We start from the raw sequence: 12,613 nt of genomic DNA, 5'->3' as shown, positions 1-12,613 counted from the left end.
AGGATGTTATGTGATTGAGTCGGTATTTAAAGATTAGTCCTCAGATTCAAAACAACAAAGGTGTTGATTTTTTTTCTCCCTCGTCATCTGTAAATTCAGCGCAGTCCCATGCTAAGTCCCAGTATTTTATTTTTATGGGACTTGCCCCATCGATCCTAACATTCCTTTAGAAAAGAAAAATCAAGAATAACCACAATTTTTTTTTTTTTTAAACACATAGGGTTGGGGAGGTTGGGGAGGTTGGGGAGAGGGTTTTCCAGCTATGCTAAGTGACTTTAGAATGACAGCAATGAAAACATTGAAGTATTTCCCAGGAATATACAAATAGTCTGATGGAATAGGAGAGGGAGCATGGTCACAAACTAATGTGGGAATTTAGTGTATGAAGAATCATACAGTACATCATATACTACGCTTCTAATCAATGACTGAGGGTTGGGCTGTTTCAATGAGTGGTGTTAGAATAATCAGTTATCTGTTTGCAAGTTGGGATGGGGTAGGTCGAGCCCTCCCTCACACTGTATACAAAAATAAACTTCAGCTGGATGGAAGCACTGAATTTTATAAACAAACCAAACCAAAGGACATTGCTAAACACAAGAAAAATATGTTTACTCTCAGAGTGGCAAAGACATGCCCAAGCCAGACGAAGAACCCAGACTCCATGAAAGAAAGGACTGACAAGTTTTACTGCTTAGTTTTTCTTAAAAAAAAAAAAAAAAAAAAAAAAAAGATTAATTGTAGATACCATGAACAAAATTTAAAAGTCAATGACAGACTGGAAACATTTTATTTACAATACGTACAGCAAAGTATTACATGGTAACTTGCAAAGTATCTAATAAATACACATAAAAAGGCAAACAATCCAATAGAAAATTAGCAAAGGATATGAGTAGGAATTTTCAGAAGAAATACGGTCATCCAGTAAACATCTGAACAGCGGTCAGCTGCATTTGGATTTGGAGAAATACAAGTTAAAGTAACAAAGAGATCTGAGATTGTTAAAAAAGTATCAAAGGCCCGTCAGATTGTTAAAAATTAAAATGATGGATCATATCCAGTGTTGGCAAGTGTTTGGGGAAATAGGCAAATTCATTTATTGTCAGTGAAAATGTAAATTGGTACAGTTGTCTTGGAGATGTTTTGGCAGAATGTATCAAAATTAAAACTTAAAATACCGGCGGTGTCGTTTCCACAAATCTGTGCTGTACGTCTAGTCACACACGAGCGCCGTAATTTATGTGCCTGGATGTGAATCATGCCATTGTTTCCAGTAGTGACAAATGGCAAACATCCTAAGTACCCATCAATAGTGAATTGGTTAAATAAATTATACTGTGCCCGTACTCTGTAATAGCACATAACAGTTAAAAAGAATGAGGTAAATTTATACATACCAACATGGAAAGATAACCAAGATGTATTGTTAGGTGAAAATACCAAGAAAATACGTGTGCTATTACCGCTTTTGTGTAACGGGAAAGAAGCCTACAGCAACATACGTGCCTCTGGTCCATTTCATCTACGCGTAAATGTGTGTTTAAGGATATGAATTGCTAGCTACTGGCTGTGTGACTTTGGACAAGGTGCTTAACCTCTCAGTACTTTATTTTCTGTGCGTGGCGAGTAGAGCGGATGATAACAGTACATTTCCCTTAGGGTCGTGTAATGTGAGGCTTAAATAAATGAATCTATTTGAAGTGCTTCGTCTAGAGCCTGGCACATGGTAGCTATCTGATGAGTGATTTTATTATTCAGATACATATGCAGTTTGGAAAACTATGATTTCTGCAGTGGGCGTGAGGTTTAAGGCATTCGGGAGGGGGGCTATAATTATTTATATGATGTAGTTCACTTTTTAAGAGTGACTATGGGCTTCTGTGGTGAGCAGATTTTAGGGGCTCACCCGGCTGGCTCACTCAGAAGAGTGTGCAACTCTTTTTTTTTTTTTTTTTAATTTTTTTTTCAACGTTTTATTTATTTTTGGGACAGAGAGAGCAACGGAGCATGAACGGGGGAGGGGCAGAGAGAGAGGGAGACACAGAATCGGAAACAGGCTCCAGGCTCTGAGCCATCAGCCCAGAGCCCGACGCGGGGCTCGAACTCCCGGACCGCGAGATCGTGACCTGGCTGAAGTCGGACGCTTAACCGACTGCGCCACCCAGGCGCCCCAAGAGTGTGCAACTCTTGACCACAGGGTCGCGAGTTCAAGCCCCACGCAGGATGCAGAGATGACGAAAGTAAACAACAGTGTAAAAAATTTATTTGGAAAGCTTCTTCTAAGGAAATCTGTGGAACGATGTCAATAGAAATCCAGGAATGAAATCCAGCAGCTCTGAGCCGGGTTGGCGGCACTGGGACAGAGAGGAGGTGCCGTGGCTGGTGTTGGTTGTGGGGAACGAGAGAGGGAAAGGGCAAGGCCTGCTCTCAGTTTGGGGGTGTGAGTGACTGACCTGGAAAAGGCTGAGCCACGGAAAGCGGTTGCGGAGTAAGGACAGTCTTCGTGGGGTGCAGTGTTTGGGGATGGAGGAAGATTAGTTTTGCTGAAGCTGTGTTGAGGTTAAGCTTCTGGGACCCATCTCGTGGCGAATATTCAGGACCCTGCGTGTAGAGACTGGAGCCCTGGACAAAGTGGGCTGTTTCAACACCACCCGGAGGCAGAGCAGCAGAAAAAGTCTCAAGCTCTCCGGTCCCCTTCTAAGACTTCCCTTCTGATTCTTCCACTGTAAAAATTAAGAAGTGTGGTATTCTGGAACAGTCTCCGGGCCAGGAGGACAGAGGCCTGTTGTCGCAATTGTTTATTTTCCCCCAGCAAACGTGTGTTGAGCTGCTAGGACCTGCCAGATAGATGCTGCTCAGACTGACAAGATAGAAGGGGCTGGAGTTCCTCTCCGCCCCCTGCCCCCCACCCCGCCTGCCCCGGCAGGACACAGCCCCTCGCGCTCTGTGCTTTAAGAGCCCCGTGTGCAAGGGCGGGAACGGTGCGATGATGGGTGCACTCCAGTCTGCTAGGGCAGTGGTGGACCTCGGGGAAGATGGGGAAGACAGAAAGGGAAGTGACTGGGCTGGTTCTTCAAGGAGGAGGGGTGGCTCCCCAGCAGATGCGAGAGTGGGGAGAAGGGAAGGGCATTCCAGAAAGAGGAAACAGCGCAGCCCTGGGCTTATCAGTGTGGAACCAGAACAGTTTGGGGGTTTTTGTGTTTTTAATTTTACGGAACTGTAAGTATTTTGGCATTGTGCAACATGAGGCTGGAGGTGGGTGGGGAATGGTGGTAAATGAGGTTGGAAAGAGGGGCAGGAATCAGACTTGTAGATGGCTGTCAGGGTCTTCTCGGGGCTCCAGAGGATCATCAAGGGGTTTTGCCTTCCAGAAAGATCACCATTGATCTGTCGGCCATGTGTCAGATGGGTGGAAGGGGAAGGGGCCACTTGCAGAGAGAAAACTGAGGGGTTACTAACATACTCACATAGGGGCGCCTGGGTGGCTCCATGGGTTAAGCAACTGACTTTGGCTCAGGTCATGATCTCGCAGTTCGTGGGTTCGAGCCCCGAGTCGGGCTCTGTGCTGACAGCTCGGAGCCTGGAGCCTGCTTCGGGTTCTGTGTCTCCCTCTCTCTCTGCCCCTCCCCTGCTCACGCTCTGTCTCTGTCTCTTTCTCTCAAAAATAAATAAACATTAAACGAAAAATCAGGGATGCCTGGGCAGCCCAGTCAGTTAAGCATCCAGCTTCTGCTCAGGTCATGATCTCAAAGTCCATGAGTTCGAGCCCTGCGTTGGAATCTGTGCTGACAGCTCGGAGCCTGGAGCCTGCTTCGGATTCTTGTGTCCCCTCTCTCCCCCTACCCCACTTGCACTCTGTCTCTCTCTCTCTGTCTTTAAATAAATGTTAAAGAAATAAAAAAAAATAATCAAATTCTCGAATAGCCCTGCCTTCGAAGGATGCGCTGTCTGCAGTGGGCCAGAAGCAGCAATGGAGACGGGGGTGCGGGTGGGAGTGGGGGTGTGGGGGTGGGGGTGTGTGCATCTCAGGGCTGCAGAGAGGGAACAGGCTGATCACAGCCGCTGCTGAAATCCTGAGCGCGCACTTGTGCGAAGGCCTCATGGCGGACCCCGCCCTGGATGACCAGCCTGTCTCCCTCATAGTTTCCTCTCAAATTCGTCTTCTCCCTCCAGTTCACTGTGCGTAGCCGGTTCTCTTGCTGGGGTGCAGACCTCTGTGATAACTTTCCTTGAAGCCTCCTGGCTGGGCCCTCTCGAAATTGCCTACCCCATGCATCCAGAGTGATCTATGTGAAATGCACACCAAAACACAGTTCTCGCTTCCTTAAAACCCTTCACGGCCTCTGGCTTCTGCGGGATTATAATTGAAGTCCTTTAACATGACGTGCGAAGGTCTCTCCGATCTGGTCTTCCGGCCACGGCTGTCACCCCCTGCCTGGGACTCCGCATTTCTTGTAGTTTCTCACCCAGGAACGAGGGGTGAGGTGTAGCTTTATCACGCTGTCCTCTCTTCTTGGCGCGCCTTTCCTCCTCGGGGTCCCCAACACACACGTGTGCACACACGCACACACGTATGCACGTGCACGCACACACGCCCTGGCCCCGCCTCTCCTCTTGCTCCGGTGAACAACTGTTCTGACTTTGTGCAGCTTACGTCCGTGGCTCGGGCAAACCTCCTCAGACCTTCGGACCCACGTTCTCTAGTATCGTAGCCTGCTGGACGTGTCTCCACAGTTGGGCAGCTTTGTTTTGGGATTCTGTTTGTTTTCTGTCTCTGACCGTGCCCTTATTGAGGACAGATGTGACGTCTTCCCCGTCTTTGTGTTCCCAGTGCCTAGCACGTGTCGTGGCCTATAGCACACATTCGTGGATTTGCAGAATCAATTAATTAATAAGCGAGTAGGTGGATGGTGCTACCATGAAGTAAATTAGGAGGTCATAAAGAGCAGAGGATTTACGAGGAAACGTAAGTTCAGATTTGTACAGTTTACCGTCGAAATGCCCGTGAGTCACGTAGGGAGTGTTATGTCTAGGCAGCAGAATATTCCGGTCTGGCCGTCAGGTGAGGCGTCTGGCCGTAGGTGTGGAAATGGGCATGTTCGGCTCATCACAGCCAGTGCTGTTTCAGATCATTCGGGGAGATAGGAGAAGAGAAGAGAGGCCACGCATACTTTAGGGCAGTGCTTTCGACCACAACCCACAGAAGAAATCAATTCATTTATTTTCTTGTGACTTAGAACACGAGAGTCTACACAAACACCTGTAGGAGTACTGGAACGAACATTCCGGAAATGATGCACGCTCTTCTTAGAGGCTGATACGTTCTGCTGTTCTCTTTCTTGTTCTGTTCTGCCCGATCCTGTCCTGCCATTTCTCTTCGTTTCTACTTAATAATATAAAAATGCTGCTGACAGTCGGGCCAGCGGTCCGATAGCCTCTGCTCTTAGGGCCACGGGTATTTAAGAAGGAGGGGGAGGGCCCGGTGAGGGGACAGAGAAGGAGGAGCCAAGGTATAGGAGGGGAGCCCTTGGGAAGCAGGGAAGTGAATATTCTCGAGAACACAGATGTGTGTGGCCCGAAATGCTGCAGAAAGGTGAAGCGACGCTCTTGAACCTGACGACCAGGAAGCGGTTAGCGACCTGGGCAAGAACATTTCGGCACAGGCGAGGCTGAAGTCGCCGAGGAAGGGAGACCTTGAGCCTACAGCCCGGTCTCCGTGAAAACGGAGACTGCAGGCGTGAGGCTCCCTGGGGTTCTCGCCACCTCCCCTCATTTATTCCTTGTAGTGGCCTCCGAAGGCAGGCATTGCTTGTGCACCTTTTGAAATAAACAGGCAATCCGAGTCTCAGAGAGGTTCATTTAGGGGCTCCTCACCACGCAGTAAGCTGACGCGGTGGGACTCAAACCTTGCTCAGTCCTGCCTTTGAGGTCTGTATTTTTCCAAGTGGACCACAGCAGTTAGTCTATTTTTGTAATATTGGATAAGTAATTTAATTTCTATGGGCACGAGTTTACTAATCTATGTAATTACAGATGGAGAGGGTTGACAAAAATTATAGACTACAGAAATACACAAAATAAAGAGCAAACATTCACCCACTTAGCATTATCAATTTAATCTCCAAACCAGTTTTTTTTTTTAATTTATAAAAGTAATAAGATCGCGTGGTAAAAATGCAGCTAATGCATAAGGTCAAAAATGAAACTTAATTATTTAAAAGTCTTTTTCCATTTTTAGCACTCAGTGATTCCAGGACGAGGCTCCTTGATGCTTTTGATTGTCCCGTTTCTGGGGACGACTGAAGGCTAAACATACCGTCCCCTTCCCCACACTCTGTATAGAAACCCCTGTTGGGGTGACCCCATGGTGGCAAAAGGAGAGCCCTGAAGTAGAGGTCAGCAAGCCTGGGGCTGGGTGCAGCGCTGTGGAAGACCAGCTGGCTGTCCTTGGGCAAAGCATCTCATTTACCTAGACGTTGGTTTCCTCTGCTTTGACCTTTGGTGACTTTTGGAGAGAGAATGAGCCACTGGGGGGAGACCACGGGCTGGGGGGCTCGCTCACCCTCACTAGGTGCTGCCCTCCATCTAGGGTGCTGCCCTTCCCCCACCCATCCTCCTTGTTGTCCTGTCCCCGGGGCACCTCCCCTCCGTCGTAAGGATAGGGAAGAGACTTGCGGGGAAGGTCCGAGACCGGTGTCGTGGGTGCCCTGTCTCTCAGCAGGTACCATCTGGGGACACCTGCCTGCCTGTGGCAGAGCCCAGCCCCTGCTACTTCCCGGCTGATGGCTTTGGGCCAGCCACGGCCTGTCCTTGATCAGGGTTTTTCTTTTGTAAAAGGAAGATCACGGTCGTCACTCTTTCCACAATCTAGGAGAGTGCTGATGATAAAATGAGATAAATAATTGAAAAAAATTCTTTTATCATCAGTATGCCTCCTGCTAATACTGTTTCTTAGACTCTTGACAGACAGCAGGAGGGAGGACCGTGAGAATCCAACTATTTCCTTTGGGAGGAGCCTGAGGGCAACCGACTGGGTTACTCGAAGTCAAAATGCAGTGAAGACACTGCACCCCGTCTTCAGTGTGGGGCAGCTCTGAGAAGGGCCAGTCCTGCGTGGCAGGTGGGCAGTGACCGGCTGCTGGGTAAGGACGAGCTGCAGACCCTCCTGATTTCTCACACAGAGGTCCCTGTGCGAGGGCGGGTTTGGTCCCTGGGATTGAAACGCTCACGGTCACACGTTTGGTATAAACTGATGTGTGGTGGCAGAACACCTTTCTTCTCTTGCTGCTGTGGAGTCGCTCTGCTCTACAAGGTGAGCTTGATGTTCCCCTCAAGGCTGCTTCCTGGCTGGACAGGGAGAGGAGCTGTGGTAGAGGCCAGAGACCAAGAAAGCCCCTTTACTCCTAACAGTGGGCATAACTGATGTTCTCCCGCCCCTGGGCCTGTGACCAGAGTCATTGATGCTTTAAGGGGCCGTCTTCCGACTCTTTGGCCTCTGGTCTAGAACATCTGCCCTCTTAGGGACCACGTCACTGTGGTAACTGAAGATTAAGGAACCTGGTTGCCAGCCCGTCCCTGTGGCCACTCAGTGCCGGGCGATCAACAGGCCCAATCGGGGCCCCCAGTTTTAAAGCCAGTAGCGCATGGAGCACGGAGTCCCAGGCAGGTAAAGCAGACACAGGTGTGTGGGACGGCATGGAGCTCCTTGGACTTCTGGAGGTGGTCATGGTGGAGAGAAGGACCAGCAGGTCATTCTGGACAGGAATCTGGCACCGTATGGATGGGCTGTAAGGAGACGCAGAACAGGTACTGTAGACCGAAGCTTTAGGAAGCAGCAGAGATCTGGGCAGCGGGGGAGAGGGAAGAAGCCTGGAGACCGAAATCTAGAGGAAAGGAAGAGAGGGCCTGATGGTGAAGGAGGGAACATATCAAGACTTCAGAGCAAGCGGCGAGAGCACAGTGAGCAAGTGTGAGGTTGGAGGAGCTCGGAGGCCTGGGGAGCAGAGAGCCTCATGGCTGGTGGCGTGGTGACAGGGACAGCAGCAGCGGGCTGAGCGTGCTGGAGGCCAGGAGTGGGGAGTGTGGACAGTAGTGTTTGGAACAGATGGACCCCAGATGAGAACAGGTGGGGGTGTGGCCAAGAAACGGGGCACGCCACAGAGTAGACCCAGTGGGGGAAAGATTGGAGAGTGCCAAGTGCACACAGCAAGTGGGGAGAAAGGGCATGGACAGGAGTGTGCAGAGGTACGGACAGAGTGGGAGGGGCATGTAAGTCAGGACGTGACTAAGGGTGACGTGCCCTGAAGAAGACGAGAAATGGAGGCGACAGCAAGAAGACACCGTATAAGAAGACAGGACCGGGGAGCTGGTACTGAACACACAAGAATGGTAGCTTAGGGTCAGAACCGCAGGTGTAGAGAGAGCAGAGGAGGAACGAGGGGTAGGTAGCCCCGGGAAGTAACTCACCTTTGGGAAATTGGGGCGAAGCAGAGAGAACGTCTCCCTCCAAATTCCCAGAAAGAGCTGGTTGGTGGGAACTGATGACCCGCTGCCTGTCTCTTCATTAAATGCTGCTGGCTTCCTCGTGCTTCTTGACCAAAGAGAGAATTTATATCCTTGGAACACACTTTCTAGAATTCTCTACGGTTTCCTGGATTCCATCTCCGGATTCTTCACCATTCCTCAGACTCCCTTGAGGGTGGACCTCTGTGTGGACTCCTCTGACCTTGACTCGTCCCTGGAGGTACGGTCCATTGTGCGGACAGCCTGGGTCCAGGTCTTCCCTTGGGGAGTCTTGAGAGTAACCCATTGTGCTGGGCTAGACTTGGAATCTAGGATGTGATGATTCAGGTAGAATTGGCCCTTATTTGCCCTCTTTTGGCTTGATTCTCAGGCCCACTAATTACCTGGATCATTACACTTCTTCCCTCTTAGAGGAAGCTCTGACTTCTCAGAGCTCCTTTGCGGCCTCCCTGGAAGGTGCTTAGCAGAGGGGTGAAGGGGGCGAAAATAGGGAGGTTGCTGAAGCAGGGACATACCACTTTTAGAGGATGTGCCCACCGTGGATGTGAAGGAATAGGTTTGGGACAGAGCAGGCACAGCGAGATGAGGCTATCGTGGGTAAGGGCTGTACGGTCCAAACGTCTCTTTCACTGTCTCATCCCATCTGAATCCCTTAGCATTTAAAACACAGGCTGATGGGTACAGGCACCCTAGGGAAGCTGTGAGCAAGACCACAGTGGGGTGTAGGATTTAATTGTATTTGTTCCTGGGCCAATGGGAGATTTTTTTCTTTTTTCTTTTGGCATTTATCGTATTGTATCCTGGCAACACTTTATGAATGAAATAATGTATGAGCCTCACCGGTGCGTCTGTGGGGTCAAAGAGTGGTATTCAGTTAGAGGCGTGAGTAATGTTTGAGTCATGGATCTTTGGAGAATTAAATCAGTGCAAAGCATTTTTTGGGAAAGGAATGGACTCATGTCCTCAAGGGTCTGCATAAACACAAATGGTGTACCTACTTTAAAAGACGAAGAAGATGTACTGTCCTCAATCATTGGGAATGACTTAACTTCACCTTTCCTGCCTCGTTACAACCACTGCTTTCTTTGATGGTTTCCCTCCTCATTTTTAAATTAAAAATCCAGTTTGGAGACATTATTCACACTTATCAAGAAGCTTTATCTGATTTATGGATGATAAAGTGAAGCTAGATAAGTCAGAGACGTCCCTTATTTGAGAAAGACCTGGGACAGTCCAGAGGATTTTTGTCGATAGAGATTGTGAGGAGAAGGGGTCCTGGGAGGGGAGTTTTGCTAGAATGGGGAGATTGCTGTGGGGGTGAGGGAAAGATAAAGGAAGGTGATTCAAGAGGCAGGAGGCAACTCAGGCACCAGAGGCAAGACTTGTGACTCATGGGACTGAGGCAGGAAGGGGACGACACCTTGCTCTATGAGGTCACAGCTAATCTTTATCCATGGCACTTATCATTGCCCCCGACTTACCCTGGGGAAGTAGAAGGCTGTGAAGATCGTTTCCACAGGGATTCAGGGCAAGTCAGCTGCAGTTTGCTACTGCAGCTGGATCTTTGTGTGAACTTGGAAAACTTGACACCGTATTCGGTGGGCCATAAGATGGATTTTGGCTTTTCTTCTGTACATCTTTCAGAATAGTTCCTATGCTGCAATTTGCCCACAGGGTCCTTGAGGGTGGGACCGTGCCATTATTTTCCCTCATCGTGGTATCCCCAGCACCAAGCAAGGCCCTTGGAAATGAGGCCCTTGGAAAGTGCTGGGGAGCTGGGACTCTTCATTCAGGGTGTGGAGAACACATGACCTCTTCAGAGGCAATGAACCTTTGGGCAAAGCTCGGGACGGGCAGATTTGGGTATAGGACGCCATCTTTATGAAGAGTGGGGGGCGTGGGTCTGGGCCTAAGAGAACTTTGGTGGAGCCTGATGGGAAATGTCCTGAGGACCTGTTTTGCATTCGCGTGGTTCCTGGCTGGCTTGGGAGGTTGAGCTTCCCTCTACAGGCACCCAAGGCTTCCTGACTAGCCCTTTGACTGGCATCTCGTCACTGGTCAACCCAAGTATTGTGATAGCTGGCCAGCTTTGAGTTCTGCGTGTCATGTTCTTGGAGTAGTCTAGGGTAGGTGTATTAAGAAAGGTCTGTTCTCTGCCTCTAGGTCCTGGCGGCGGGGAAGGCAAGCTTGGTTGGGTGGCTGGCTCTTCCCAGGTGTTGGTCTTCTCCTGGCCCCCTGACCTGACTGACTCACCTTGGTCCCATGCTTGCCCAGATCTCCTCCTTGGGGCTGTGTGAACTGAACGGCCAGGGGAGGGTGAGTCTTAGAGCTCTCAGGGCCCTCCGAGATCTTCCAGTCCAAGAACGTTGTGTTGTCACATCGTCCTTCACTTGACCATCAGCCGGCCTCGCGGGTTAGAAAGAATGGCCTCAGACTGTGATGGGAGTCAGTCGGTGGTGTCGAGTGCTGGGAATAGACGCACACACAGAGGGAAGGTGGGGGAGTCAGCTCTCTGCTTGTATTGTAACCTTTTAAGTGGGAGTGGGGTGGGGAACACCGAGTCGGTCTCTAAATCATGGCATTGCCATTGGGAGCGCGGAGGGCAACCGTCCCCTGAATGTGTGTGGCAGTCAAACGAGAGAAAAAGAGCAGAAGCTGAGGTGGGAACGACTTGGATTAGACATTCAGAAGAACCAGCCCCGGGGTGGGGGGGACACTGTGACCAATAGTGATTAGCAACTGTAGCCTCCCAAGGAGCCTTTTAAAACTCGGAACTGTTTTCCTGGATCTGGGCTGGGTGTGGAGGTCTTTGTGTGTGGTTACGGAGGGCTGGCCCATTTGATTGTCCTCGGATGCCTCCGGCAAGCCCAGCAGCTGAGAAAGCCCCAATCTTCAAATCGGGGGGTCCTGGGAAGAGAGGAGGGCAGACTGGGAGCTAGGGAAGGTGGGGGAGGGGAGCAGGTAGGTGATCGCCGAGGGCTGTGCGAGGACCATCTGTATTTCATTAGGGAGCTGCACTCTCACCCTCCTCTCTCTCTCTGTCACACACACACACACACACACACACACTCACCACACTTCCGTCTCTCCCTCATCCATAATTCCAGGGGAGATGGTGAAGGCATAGCACATCAGACCCTGGCCATCTCTTCCCGGGCTTGACGGGTTGACGGGTGCGGCTCTTAGGGCTGAGAGCTGGAGCCGTGTCCCGGAGCCCGGCCTCCCCGCCTGGCTCTGCCTCCGCCTTCACGCTGTCTCTTTACGGGAGCAGGTCCTTTGTCTCGGGAAAGGAGGGCTTCCCTGGATCCCCCAGCTCTGCCCAGCCCCTGTCTGAGAGCATCCGGGTGGGATGAAACCACAGCGAGGGAGAGGGGTGGCGTGGCGTGGCGGTAGACCTGGTCCCTGGTTCCCTGGCTGGGCTGGGTGAGCTTTGCCTAATTAGCATGAGAATAGAGAGCCTTTCCTGCCTCCTCCCTGGGGATGGAGAGGAAGGGGCCCAGGCTCCAGCTCCATCCTGCCCCATCAGAGCTTCTGGGACTGAAAACGACTGCCGCCCCGGTCCTCCAGTCCTCTGAGGACCCAGGACCCACGGTACTGGGAAAAGCTTTGACGGAGCCTGCGGGTGGATCTCCACTCCAGATTTTCCAGCTGTCCCTGCCCCCCCCCACCGCTCGAGAGAGCAGGATGCCCGAGATGGCTGGTGATGCAGAAGGTATGTGCTTTTTCAGTTCTGGTGCTGATGCTGTGTGTGTGGTGAGGTCTCTGTGGCGCAATGGACGAGCGCGCTGGACTTCTAATCCAGAGGTTCCGGGTTCGAGTCCCGGCAGAGATGGTCACCTGGCAGGTGCCTCTTTTATTTTGTATGCTGTCATACTAGGTTGATAATTACATTTATCTCTCCCTGGAGGCTCTGGGGAAGAAAGGAAACCTCTTTCCTTGGGAATCGTGGACCTCCTCTCCTTTTCCCTTCCCTCCCTCTTCATGCTTTCTCTGTTCCTCCCTTACGGATTTTCATTGTCTAGCGGAGGCTCAGATGTGTGCTGCTTCTCTCTGCTCGGCCCGACTGACACAGCCGTTGAATCCTTTG

The 12,613-nt window shown here is 50.7% G+C and overlaps 1 long non-coding RNA gene and 1 other non-coding gene across 3 annotated transcripts; one reads left to right on the top strand and one right to left on the bottom strand.

Moving 5' to 3' along the window:
• Positions 1–6,103: 6,103 nt before the first annotated feature.
• Positions 6,104–12,232, bottom strand: LOC123586067. Of its 2 annotated transcripts, XR_006706583.1 has the most exons (4): positions 11,600–12,232; positions 10,780–10,992; positions 8,470–8,834; positions 6,104–7,886 (listed from the first exon to the last, which is right to left on the bottom strand). It is a non-coding gene; the product is annotated as an uncharacterized LOC123586067 (long non-coding RNA). The 2 variants fall into 2 exon arrangements; XR_006706582.1 differs by having other exon boundaries at positions 8,470–10,992.
• A 52-nt stretch (positions 12,233–12,284) lies between these two features.
• On the top strand, positions 12,285–12,358 carry TRNAR-UCU. The gene has a single exon. It is a non-coding gene; the product is annotated as a tRNA-Arg (tRNA).
• Positions 12,359–12,613: the final 255 nt, after the last annotated feature.

Source organism: Leopardus geoffroyi, chromosome C3 (genome assembly GCF_018350155.1).
Source record: "Leopardus geoffroyi isolate Oge1 chromosome C3, O.geoffroyi_Oge1_pat1.0, whole genome shotgun sequence".
NCBI classification, from domain to species: Eukaryota; Metazoa; Chordata; class Mammalia; order Carnivora; family Felidae; genus Leopardus; species Leopardus geoffroyi.
Note: the sequence above shows the minus strand (reverse complement) of the source record. Positions and strands in the feature narration are given on the sequence as shown.